A 12,924-nucleotide genomic window follows, 5' to 3' on the forward strand; every position below is an offset into this window, starting at 1 on the left:
TAGAACAACGTTTGTTTGAACTGCAAGATAACTCCAGCTTGCCAACAACAATCAAGGCAGGCTTGGGAAAAATCGCTAGTTTTCTTTTGTTGTGCACTTTCGATCTTTCCTGACAAACATGGAAAATGGGCCACAGTTTTCCATGCACTAAATATTCATTTTCAGACATTCATTTTCATTAACTTAAGTAAAACGATGCGTTTTTCAATGCTTTATATTCAATTGAATTGAATTCAATTGAAAGGTGCTCACGCGACATTACTTGCATTATGTGCATCAAATTGATTTTCATTCGATTTTTGTCACTTTTGATGAAATTCGAAAATGTGTTTCAATCAGTAACGCGCTTTTTCCATGTTAGTCCAATGTTTGAGATCTGGGCTCACAGTGACAGTTCGTGACAGCGGAATCCCGGCTCACTATGAGGTACATACATTTTGTATTGGTTTCTCCCTCCCAGGTCAGCACTATCATCTTAATTTGGTAAAACAAATTTCAGATTTTATTAACATTTTGTTAACAACATATTACATTTCATTTGCCGTAGCAGTTCAGATTTTTTAGGTGATTTGATTTCACCTGCTTATAAGAGAAAACAAAACGCTTTCAATTTACTATAACTAACTTAATCTAAATATATAACGCATCAATCATTGCAGTAGAAGATTGTAAGGTTTTTGCCTGAAATTGTTAGTTATTTTATTTGACATTTGGGGATTTTTTTTTATTTCCGTACGGGTTTGGGCCGGACAAAAGCGTAAGAAGCGAAGAAATTTTTGGAAACAATTTTAATGTATTTCGGCACGACCGAAATTTTCAACACTGTAATAAGAAGTCCGGTGGTGGAGTTCTCATAGCCATTAATGCAGACTTTACTTCTGAAGAAATTGAAACTTTAAAACACAAAGAATTCGAAAATTTTTGGGCTAAAGCTCTAATTAATGGAGAAACGCATATTTTTTCATCCGTGTATTTTCCACCTGAACACGCTAACAAACATTCTTTTGAATTATTTTTCAAAATTGTCGAAACTATTGTTTCAAATATGGAACCTGAAGTAAAACTGCATATTTATGGCGACTTTAACCAACGCAATGCCGACTTCATTGCAGACAATGAAAATGAATCACTTTTACTCCCAGTCGTAGGCGAAGACAGTACTTTACAATTTTTATTTGACAAAACATCATATTTTGGCCTAAATCAAATTAATCACGTAAAAAACCAGCAAAATTCTTACTTGGACCTCACTGGACAAATTGCACTGAAGATTTCTGTGTGTATACATCATTATCACCTCTATGGAAAAATGAAGTATTTCACACAGCAATTGAATACTCAATCTTCTTACATAAAACTTCTCTCCCCAGCGACTGGGAGTACGAGGAGGTGCCGGAATACAATAAAGCAAATTACAAAGAAGCCAAACGTAGACTATGTACAATTATTGGCAACATATTATAAGTATTGAAGGAAATTTCGACACCGAAGTAGACAAATTCCAATCAATTATTCAGCAAATAATTAATGAAACTGTGCCAACAAGAAGAAAAAGACGTATACAAAATAACAAATTACCGGTGTGGTTTAGCCCACAACTGAAAAACCTAAAGAACAAGAAACAGAAAGCGCATAAATTATACAAAAAAGAAAATACTGCCACGAACTTACAAAATTATCATGACATATGTAACCAACTCAACTCAGCCATTAACTTTTCAAATGCATATTCCGCTGGAAAAATCGAATGATTTTGTATGTTTCATAGACGTACTATGAAGTAAAGACATTGAATTTGTTGTTAGACTGCACAAAACGTATATGCGTCTGAGATGTCATTGCGGAAAAGCGTCTAGAATGAATTTCAGCTACTAAGGGGTCCATTACTAGCATTGAAACCCTAATCCCATAATAAACAAAGCAAACATCATGCTTGGCCTCATTAAGAGGTTCAGTAACAATTTTCAAGACCCATATACTATTAAACTATTGTATACTGCATATGTAAGACCAATTCTGGAATACTGTCACCTAGTATGGAACCCGTACCATGTCGCACACGAAGAACGCATAGAATCAGTACAGAAGCAATTCCTTTTATACGCCCTTCGGAAATTGAATTGGACTGTACTGCCACTTCCGTCGTATGAAGCACGCTGCATGCTCATCATCTTGGAAACACTTAAGCAACGCCGGGAATTCTCAACGATTCTCTTTATGAACAACATTATTTCGAACCGTGTAGACTCTGCTGCACTTCTTTCTCAACTAAACTTCTACACACCTTCTCGGTATTAAGAACAAGAAAATAATTTTCAGAAAAATCATGCAGAACGCATTATGCTCAAAACGGACCAATAAACCGTATGATGCATCAGTATAATGTACATTGCGAATTCATTGGCATTACTATGTCCAAAGAGCAGCTTAAAACACGACTAAAGAACAATAGAAGTAATTCATAGCATGTAAGAAAGTATTGTTATTATTGTATGTAGTCTACCTATGCTTGACGAAATAAATAAATAAATAAATAAATATATTAATAAAAAAAATTGAGAAAAATTTAGGGTCGCCTATTTTCCCGGAAAACTCAGTTGGAAATTTTTTGTTTTCCCCTGACACTACTTACTTTGAAAAATACTAACTCAAGAGCATCATAGAATCAATCATCATAGAAAAACTATACTCCAACTCGTAGAAAATTTTCAAAAAAATATTTTTGAGAAGATAATTTCATAAGCTTTTATCGCTGAAATTTTTGAAATGTACTTTTTTTTCGTTTTTGAGTTATGGCCAATTTTGTAAAAAATGTGCAAATGTGCCATTTTGAGCCTTTCCTTTGAAAAATCATAACTCAAGAAACAAGCATCGTGGAAACAAAGTTTTTTTTTAAGAAAATGAAAGCAAATTTTTTCAGGAATAAAAAAAAAAATATTAAAGGAGGAAAGCATACTGATTGGACGATAGCTAGAAGCTTCTGCAGGATTTTTTTTGTCTGGTTTCAAAATTGGATTAACCTTAGCATTTTTCCATTAGTCAGGACAATATGCTAATTGAAAACATTTGTTAAATATATCAGCTAAGAATGATAAGCTACTTTCTCTAAGTTTCTTGATGAGGATGTAGAAAATTCCATCATCGCCAGTAGCTTTCATGTTTTTGATTTTTTTTTAATTATTGTTTTCACTTCTTCCAAATCAGTCCCCAAGGAATTTTTGAATTTTCGATCTCTTGATTGAGAATATTTTCGAAGTACTGAGTAACTTGATTTTCTTTTGGACTAGTAAGTCCTAAATTAAAATTGTGCGCGCTTTCAAACTTCATAGCAAGTTTTTGAGCTTTTTCGCGATTAGTTAGTTATAATGTTATTTATGTTTTCCTCTTTTAATGCCGGTATTGGCTTCTGAGTTTTTTTTTTCAAAATTTTAGATAATTTCCAAAACGCTTAGAGCTAGGGTCCAATTGAGAAATTTTAATTTCATAATTTTTGTTTCTTAATTGTGATTATTAACGCTCCGGTTTTGTGCCTTTTTGAGAAAGATTCCAAAGTGAAATCCCTCAAAGGGGTTTTTCCCTGTTTCAAAATTGAAGTTAAAAATAAATAAATAAATAAATAAATAATAACGCTCCGGTTATTAACGCGTAGAAGAATAACAATCATAACAAAATTGGGCAACATTTCAGAAAAGTCAATGCTTAAGCCTTCAGTCGTCGCGCGGTTTACCCCCGTCAGAACCACCACGCTGCTTCTGTGAATAAAAAGCGAGGATTTTTCAGCAGTATTATACAAAACACAACAGCGCGACGAGTGAAGTGTTAATAACTTTTACCACAAGCATCGGATTGCTTTGTGGTCTTCGACAGTGTTGGTGGACTCACAGTTAAAACTCATTGAATGAGTTCTCGCAAACTCATTTGAAAATAATCTATATGGTCGGCGTTAAGTCAGAGTGGACCAAGTACAAAGCTTTGGAAAATTGGATTATTCTGTCATTAGATGCAAAATAATGTTATCTCCATTTCACTTTGATGCGATTTGATGAATGTTGAAAACTGGGAGAAATATGTAACAAATTTACTTTGGATGATCAATAAAAATCTATAAAAGTATGTAGTCAGAGTGGACCAAGTGCTTTTTAGCATAACAACGAAAACGATTAGTGCGCTGAGAACGTCTAGAAAATGCAAGACATTTCAAATCATTTTCCAGATTTTTCGACATGGAATGATTCTTCTTCCCATCCATCAATAGACATTCATAAATATATCATAATTCGATGGATCTTATTTTGATATCTAGCCATTTATCGTATTTTAGTAGGTGGTCAGAAATAGCAACAATTTCTGTGCAAACATAGTGGACCAAGTGTCAAAGAGGTTTTCACTTGGTCCACTCTGACTGAACGCATATATGAATATTTCTGGTCTTCAATGCCCTGACCCTACAAAACCTTAATTTTCAAGCTATCGTAATGCCATGTATTTCGGGATTGAAGATATGGATTATTGAAGAATTTACGATACTGTTGTCGAAGGGTCTTGATGATATGTTTATCTTAAAGATATGCACCCAGTTTGACTATGCAAGCATTACATGGTTGTTATTTTCCTAGAAATTGTTCAGTCAGAGTGAACCAACTCACTAAACGGTGGTTTTTAGTTCAGTCAGAGTGGACCAAGTGTACATAGTCCATCAAAAAATCGTTCTATCAGAGGTTTGGAATGTGATTTTTCATGATTATCTCTTCACATTATATTGTTTGAAAGTAACACAGAGATGGGTAGAAATATTTAACCAAAATTTTACTAAGTTAAAAAATTACAAAGCGTCACACTTTAAGGCCGTTTTCTTCAAAATATGAAAAATGTCACTTGGTCCACTCTGACTTAACGCCGACCATATCAGCCTCGCTAATCTCACGCTTGAAATATTTATGTGAAAGCACTCAATCACGCTCTAGCCGCCAAAAATGAATCAGTCATAAAAACTGCCATAACTTAATGCTTTGGTTTACATCAGAAAGGTTTATGTCAGTTAAACATGATACTATTGCTTTGTGAAAGATAACAGTGGAAATAAATACCAGGCAATGAGTCAAACGAACGAGTCGACTCATCCATGATTTTGAGTTGTGTGATCAACAACTAACGCATGAAAAATTTCAAGCACGAGTTATGAGAATTTGAGTTTTTCACAAGACTGGACTCATCGAGGTCTGTGCTTAGATTTTTTTTAATAGAGGTCTGATTTTTTTTTTTTACAAAAAGTAAGGTTCTCATAGTAATTTCCATACAAATTTTGAACGGCTCGTCGAGTCGTCAGCCATCAATCCTCTTTACCAATCGTAAATTGCCGTATATCAGAAATATTGAGATCAAGCAATGTCTTTTGGTAAATTTTATCATAACCATTTTGTATGACCCTGATCCGAAATAACTTGTAATTATTACACATACATTTCCCTTCCTATACTATTGGCTGCACGGAGCAGAACATCTAAATCGTTGATTAAAAAAAAAGCAAAGGCGTGGCCTGAGGCGTACATAAATCAGCCGATCGGCTTTCGTAAACGCCTTAAACTCACGATCGATCTTCAACTTTTGTTGGATTTGTTGAATTCAACAGTGCGCTATACCTAATCTAAATTTAGGGATGGCATTTGATATCGAAAAAACAAACAAGCACATGTGTACATCAATGTAATTACAATGTGTAACAATGTATTGATGGTTTTGAAACCAAATCGTGCACCTAAAGAATAGATTGTTGGCTTCACACGAAGGCTAACGAAATGAAAATGAGTTTTTAATTAAGTCTGATAAGACAGAATAGAAGTCATAGAAGTATCTCTCAAAAATGTTTGATATGTTTCATATTTGTTAAATGTATCACAACGTAATGTGACTACCGTTGGGCGATTTTGAATCGATGTTCAAAAAATCGATGTTTTTATACCGATTAATCGATATTTTGAATCGATGTTTGAAGCATCTAAAATCGAGTGAATCGATTTTCTTCATTCGATATTTTTATTCGATTCATTTTATTTAAATCGATAACATTTCCTGATGAGTTGATGAAAAAGAAACCAAATTTTGGAATAGCCCTGAAGTATGTAATATGTTCTATGAAATTTCAAAACTAAAATAATTGAAAGATGTCAATATTGAATACGAATCCATACAGTCTCATTTCAAGCTTCATTATTTTTTACAAACATCGATTCAAAGGATTCGATTAAATCAGTAAATCGATTCGTCAACTCAAATATGAATCTATTCAGTAACATTGATGTTACAGACAAATTTGCCCAATGCTAAATGTGACACCACTTCTTAACCTTCCAGTTGTCGCGTGGTTTGCCGCCGTCAGAACCAACGCGCTGCTGTTGTGAACGAAAAGCGAGGTTTTTTCATCAGTGTTGTACAAAATACAACAGCGCGACGACTGAAGTGTTAAGCAACGGTTTTAACCCTGTTGTACATTTTGTCTGGGGAGCATTTTTTTTTGAAGAGAAAACATTTCCAAGTTTTATATTTTATTAGCATTAGGACTTATATTAGCATTAGGTAGCAGATATTAGTGCTTCAAAACTTTATAATATTTTTTGTGAATGCAACAAGATTTAAAGCGAAAAAAATCAAGAGGTGTTGTATCGCTCAAATTCAAAGCAATTTTTGTTAAAAATAATGTTGTTGTCTAAGTTTTATTGTTTTATCGGGATTACAATGAAATCAATTTCATAAACATTGATAGATTGCACAGCGTAACAAAAATGCCATGTTTGCGTGTCTCAAGGATTATGTGTCTCTACTAGTTTTGGGGTTGATGAATCTGATACCAATCTCAGAAAAGTTCCAACACTTCGGAATTTTTAGCTACATGTCGCCGAAGTTGTATAAAACACTGGTTTTATTATTGTTCACACAAAATTTAAAGCACAATTTACATTTTTTTCTGATATAATCCACCAAGCATGCAAAATAGGATCTGAACTTTCAATTTAGATATAATTTGGTTGGAATTTCACTATTAAATTTATAATAAATCGATTTTTTCAACATGTCAACATGCTGTGTCCATACAAAATTCTAGGGGAAAATGCAATGCTTTTTTAAACAATCAAAAAAATAACTTCCGCATCGTAAGTTTATAAACTTTATAGATAAGTATATAAGTAGAGGAATTAGGGGCATAATGGACACGTTAAGCAAATGTTCGTTTTAAGACCCTTAAATGGCAATGTTTTTAATTTACCCCCGGCTAGTTTTCAAGTTTGATGTTAGTACGACGTGCCACATTCATTCATAGTGATAAAAATCATATCATATGTCAGAAAAGCGGGATAGAAAATTGGGTCGAAAACAAGGCTGGTAAAAAGGTATCGGGGCAAAATGAACACCTGTATGAAATTTAGTTATTCCAACATATTCAATGACTGTTAATCATTCCGATATGCAAAAAACTCTCCCTCAATCATAATAGCTAAAAAGAACCTTTCTGGGTTCGTTACTTTTCTCAAAAATTAGATTCTTCCACGGTCTTGCTTATATGCCAATTTGAAACTGAGAAAAAAATTTAAATCAAATTTTAAAGAACAATTGAAGCAAAAAATATTTTTTTTACCGTCAAGCATTTCAAATGCATTACAGATTTCATGCAGTGAATGAACATTTGATGAAATATGTGTATTATCAGATATTGAGAGGGTGTCCATTTCGCCCCGTATGTTCATTATGCCCCTAATCCCCCTATGTGTATAACAATAAAATTTAAATTCTGCGTCAAATTAGACAAATAAATTGCTTTACAAGCTGGAAAACTTGCATGCAAATTGCCTAAAATAGTCATTTCTTACATTTTCAACAGCCAATATCTCGAAAACTAGACTTGCTATGATATTTCTGAAAACGGCAATGGACTCAGCAACCCTTAATTGAGTGAAAGGCGTTTTTTTTTATGCATGAGACAAAAACGTGTTCCGCAGTGTTTCTAACGGAAAACCCCGTTTTCATATTTTGAAGAGTATTAAATAAAGAGCGAAGGAGCCTTAAATGTGCCATTTGAATAATTCTTTCATTATCAACTCCAAGAACCTGTAAACCATCTAAACCTGAAGGGATCATCAAACTTAGGAGGCTTTCTGTGTAATGGAAATAATATGTGTTAGATTTGCTTTACTAAGCTTAATTGAACTTCAACTAAGTTAGATCAAGGTCCGTGATTGGTTTGAAGGTTTAAGAGGTAGACAACTGTTTCTAGCTAGCACTCGAATAGTAATGATTTATTTCTCTTTTCCGTTTGACCAACAGACCTCTCGTTGGTCGCTTCTGATTGTTCTTGAAAACATCGCATTTCGTTTATATCAGAGTATGCGTAAGGCAAAATGGATACACTCAAAATGAAAACATATCAGCTCTTCCCTCTTCAAATAACTATCAGTATTACAGTGTTTGATTGATTAATATTTCAATAATTCGAAACTTATATTCTAAGTCGTTAACATTACTAATAGGAACTTCGATTGAACTCAGAATTCATTGTATATAATAGAGAAATCTCAGAACGTGAATATAATCACAATTTAAATCATGTAAACAAAATCTTTGTCCATGTTAGCTTGGCGAATCCGTTTTGATCGCCTCGGTACGCAATCAGTCGACATTTCAACATCTTGAAGCGCTTCATCAACCACAATTCTCCTTTTCCTCCTGCACCTGACATCTTCTGGAGCACTGTAAGGTTCCCCTCGATCAACTTCTGGTTCCAGCTGTTGCCGGCGCAATGATACGTTTCGTTTTTTGTTAAGCTCTCCAAATCCATCAAGGCGAGGTTTGCTACTTCTAACTTCCTCATCCGAAAATCCACGAAATTCTTCATCATCTTTGAGTTTATGGGTTTCCCGTTGTTGTCGACGCAGAAGGACATTTGGTTTTTCGAAGGATTCACCTTCCTTATAAATGCGTGGTTGTCCTCGATGTGCTGTGGTTGGTACGTTTCCAATTAGAACCTGGAAAGTGTTGCGAGAGTGCCTTTTAATATAACTTGCTTTGAGCCATCTAGCAGTATGATGTGGATTATGATTTTTATACCAAATCTCATCTCCCTGCATCAGATTTTCAAATGGATCGGGTATACATGCATTTGCATTCCCTACATCCGTCGAATTATCATCATGCACTAGGTTTGTGTCTTTATTATTAGTTAACTTATCATGCATCGGTTCTACACATAATTGTTTTTTATAATGCGATTTTGGATTTAACAAATCTAAAATTGTTTTTGGTTTATAAGAAAATATCATTTGCGCTGGGTAATTTCCCTCGACTGTAAGACAGTTGTTTCTGTAATTGATCAAAAACAGATTGATCTGATCATCCAAGTCTAAATCTATAAATTCTGGGTCAAGTAGAAACTTTTTTAGCACCTCTTTTACGGTCCTTACCAACCTCTCAGCTTGACCGTTACTGGAGGGATTATACGGAGGACTCTTAAGAACATTGATTCCCTGTCGCTTCAAAAAGTCTACAAAAGCATGAGAATTAAATGGAGGACCTCCATCAGACACTAGAACGTCTGGTAATCCATATCTAGCAAATATGCCCACTAGTTTTTTTTAACACTTTCCCACAATCTGTTCCATTTTTCATCAGTTCAACTTCAATCCACTTGGAATAGCTATCGACCACCAACAAATATGTGCGGTGATCAAAATGAAAAAAATCGATATGTACCCTACTGAACGGTCGTGTCGTAGCTATCCATTTAGATTTCGTTTTCAGTTTGGGAACAATCATCATACTATTGCACGTGTCACAAACCGCTACGTAATTTTCAATATCAGAGTTAATTCCAAACCAATACACGTTCTGTCTTGCTAACCTTTTCATTTTAACTATCCCAACATGGTTGGCATGCAATAATTTTAAAACCTGTTTCTTTAACGACATAGGTATCACTACCCTATTTTGATACAAAAGACATTCATCAATCAGTTCTAAATCTTTCTGGTTGGCGTAAACATCAATATACTGTTTGCTTATTTTCTCAGGCCAGCCGTTTGTCATAAAATATATTACGTTTTTCAAGAATTCGTCTTCTTTTGTCTGAGCTGCTATAATACAAAAATCAATAGGAAATTGTCTACTAAAATTAATACTGTTTATTAATCCTACATCATATTCGTCCGGAACAGCCATATCTACAGGGAAACGTGAGCAGAAATCTGCGTTGCCCATTCGCTTTGAAGGTCTATATTGAATCTCGAATTCGTAAATTGAAAGTTCCAGTACAAATCTTTGCAATCTTGTAGCATAAATAGAGTTTTTTCCCTCCTTGCCAAAAATACCTACTAGTGGTTTATGATCAGTGTAAACATAAAATTTTTTACCAAATACAAATTTGTGGAATTTTTTAATCGTACAAACTAAAGCCAGTGCTTCCAAATGAAGAATAGGATAGTTTCGTTGAGCTGCATTTAAAGAAAAGGATGTGAAGTAAATCGGTTTTTCAACCCCATCAATTATGTGTGCCATAACACCCCCCAAGCCGTACCCCGACGCGTCTGAAACTATCACAATGGGTTTATTGGGGTCATAAAACTCCAAAAAGGGTGCCTCTAATAATGCATTTTTACTTTCTTCAAAAGCTTCATTACAGTTATCATCCCAAATAAACTTAACACCCGACTTCAATAAATTATACAAATGGTACAGTTTAGTGGATAATCTTGGAATAAATTTATGATAATAATTAATCAGTCCTAGAAAAGATTTCAATTCTGTTTCATTGCGAGGTACTTTAGCTTTTTCAATAGTAGATATTTTATCTGGGCATGGCATTAATCCTTTTTCACTAATAATGTGTCCCAAATGAATCAATTCATTAACAAAAAGTTTACATTTTTCCCAATTTACTTTGATATTTGCACATTTCAACCTATCAAGTACAATAAACAATTTTTGTCTACAGTCATCAAAATCTTTTCCTGCTATCAAAACATCATATAGGTATACCGACACATTCTCAATTCCATTAAGAACCTGGTCCATCACTTGTTGAAATATTGCTGCACTGGACGAAGCTCCTTGGGGCAATCTGTTATACGAGTAAAGTCCTTTTATTGTGTTAATTACCATAATTTTTTTTGATTTCTCCGACAAAGATAACTGCGTATAGGCTCCCTCTAGATCTAATGAACAAAATATTTTACAACCAGCCAATCCAGCAAAAACATCTTGGGCGGTGGGTAGAGGGTATGTATTAGGAATGATCAATTTATTTACTGAAACTTTGCAATCTATTACTAATCGAATTTGATTATTTTTCTTCATTACAACAATTACTGGGGAGGCCCATTCACTTGTTTTGACAGATGTAATTACCGCCACTTCCTCTAATTTCTTCAAATATTCTAAAACTTTATCCCGCAAACGGTAGGGTACATCATATGCCTTCCTAAATATCGGATTTTCAGTTTTCAGGACTAAATCTGCTTCAAAACCTTTGATTGGAGAAGTAAAACTTTTTGAAAAAATATGTTTATATTTGGTTTTTATTTCATCTACCGTATCTTGGATTGGTTCAATTCCAGAAGAAATTGCATTGACGAAAAAATTTCTCCATTTGGGGAAGAATACGTCAAGCCAAGGTCTACCCAATAAAGGAACAAAATTGTTTTCACAATTTAGCACCAGAAGCTTCAAATCTTTTGAAATTCCCTTAAAAGTTACACAAACATTAGCTTCACCTTCAATTAGAAGACTTGTCCCGTTTACTACTATCAAATTTCTATGGCTTTTTGATAAAGCTTTGTCAAAATGTTCAAAATACTGTTTTCTTCCCATCACAGATACAGACGAACCACAATCCACCTCCATGTCACACCAAACATCATCTATTTTTACATTCACCAGACAAGGATCACTAATTTTACCAACTGTTGAAACGTGCATACATTGAAGAACATTTGTCTCACCATCATCCTCATTTTCACTGTCAGTGTCCGCTCGTAATCTGTTGACCAGTTCACTCAAATATTCATCCGGGTTAGATCCTGAGGTGTCCGGGTTAACCATATTCACAGCATCTCGATGCATATTTTTTAGTTTAAAGCATTTTCTTTTAATGTGACCTTGCACCCCACAGAAGTCACAAACCATTTATGAATAATTAGGTCGGGCCGATGAGCGATTCCTTACTTCCAGGTCTTGTCTTTGTCTGCTTTGCCATTGTTTGTTCTTCCATTGGCCTCGTTGATAAGGAGTATACCCTAGCCTATTCTTAACTGGTCCACGATTTCGCTCATCATCACCATCTGACCGGCCCGCCATATGCATTGTAGCTGCTAGCTTATTGAGTCTAGCGCCAGGGAAACCAGATGCTTTTAATGATGCTATCTGATCCGCAGTGTTATCGTAATCCATATTTTTAGCATTATTCCTGGCAATTTCCCAGGTCGCTATTAGTTTTTCTGCTGTTTCTAAAGTTAGCTTCTCTTCATTAAGCAACCTTTGCTGGAGAGCTTTGTCCCGGATCCCGGCAACAATGCGGTCTCTGATAGCCATCTGTTTAAAATATTCAAAATTGCAGAACTCTGCCTGGAGTTTTACAGACAACACGAAATCCTCTAATGATTCATCCGGTTGCTGCACTCTGACGTTAAATTTTAATCTTTGCACCAGATCGGACTTCGTTTTATCTAGTCGTGCTTTTAATTTGTTAATCATTTCATCATATGGAACCTCCGCAAGATTACTATTTGGGTACAATAATTTTAGTTCCCTTAAAATAACGGGACCACTGAGCGTAATGAAATGGTCACGCTTTTCCTCGACAGGTACTTTATTCATATTAAAAAAGAAACCTAGACGCTCAACCCAATCTCCAAAGGAATTTCCTCTACGGAATGGTTCCAAGGT

The sequence above is a fragment of the Aedes aegypti genome, chromosome 2, assembly GCF_002204515.2.
Source record: "Aedes aegypti strain LVP_AGWG chromosome 2, AaegL5.0 Primary Assembly, whole genome shotgun sequence".
NCBI lineage: Eukaryota > Metazoa > Arthropoda > Insecta > Diptera > Culicidae > Aedes > Aedes aegypti.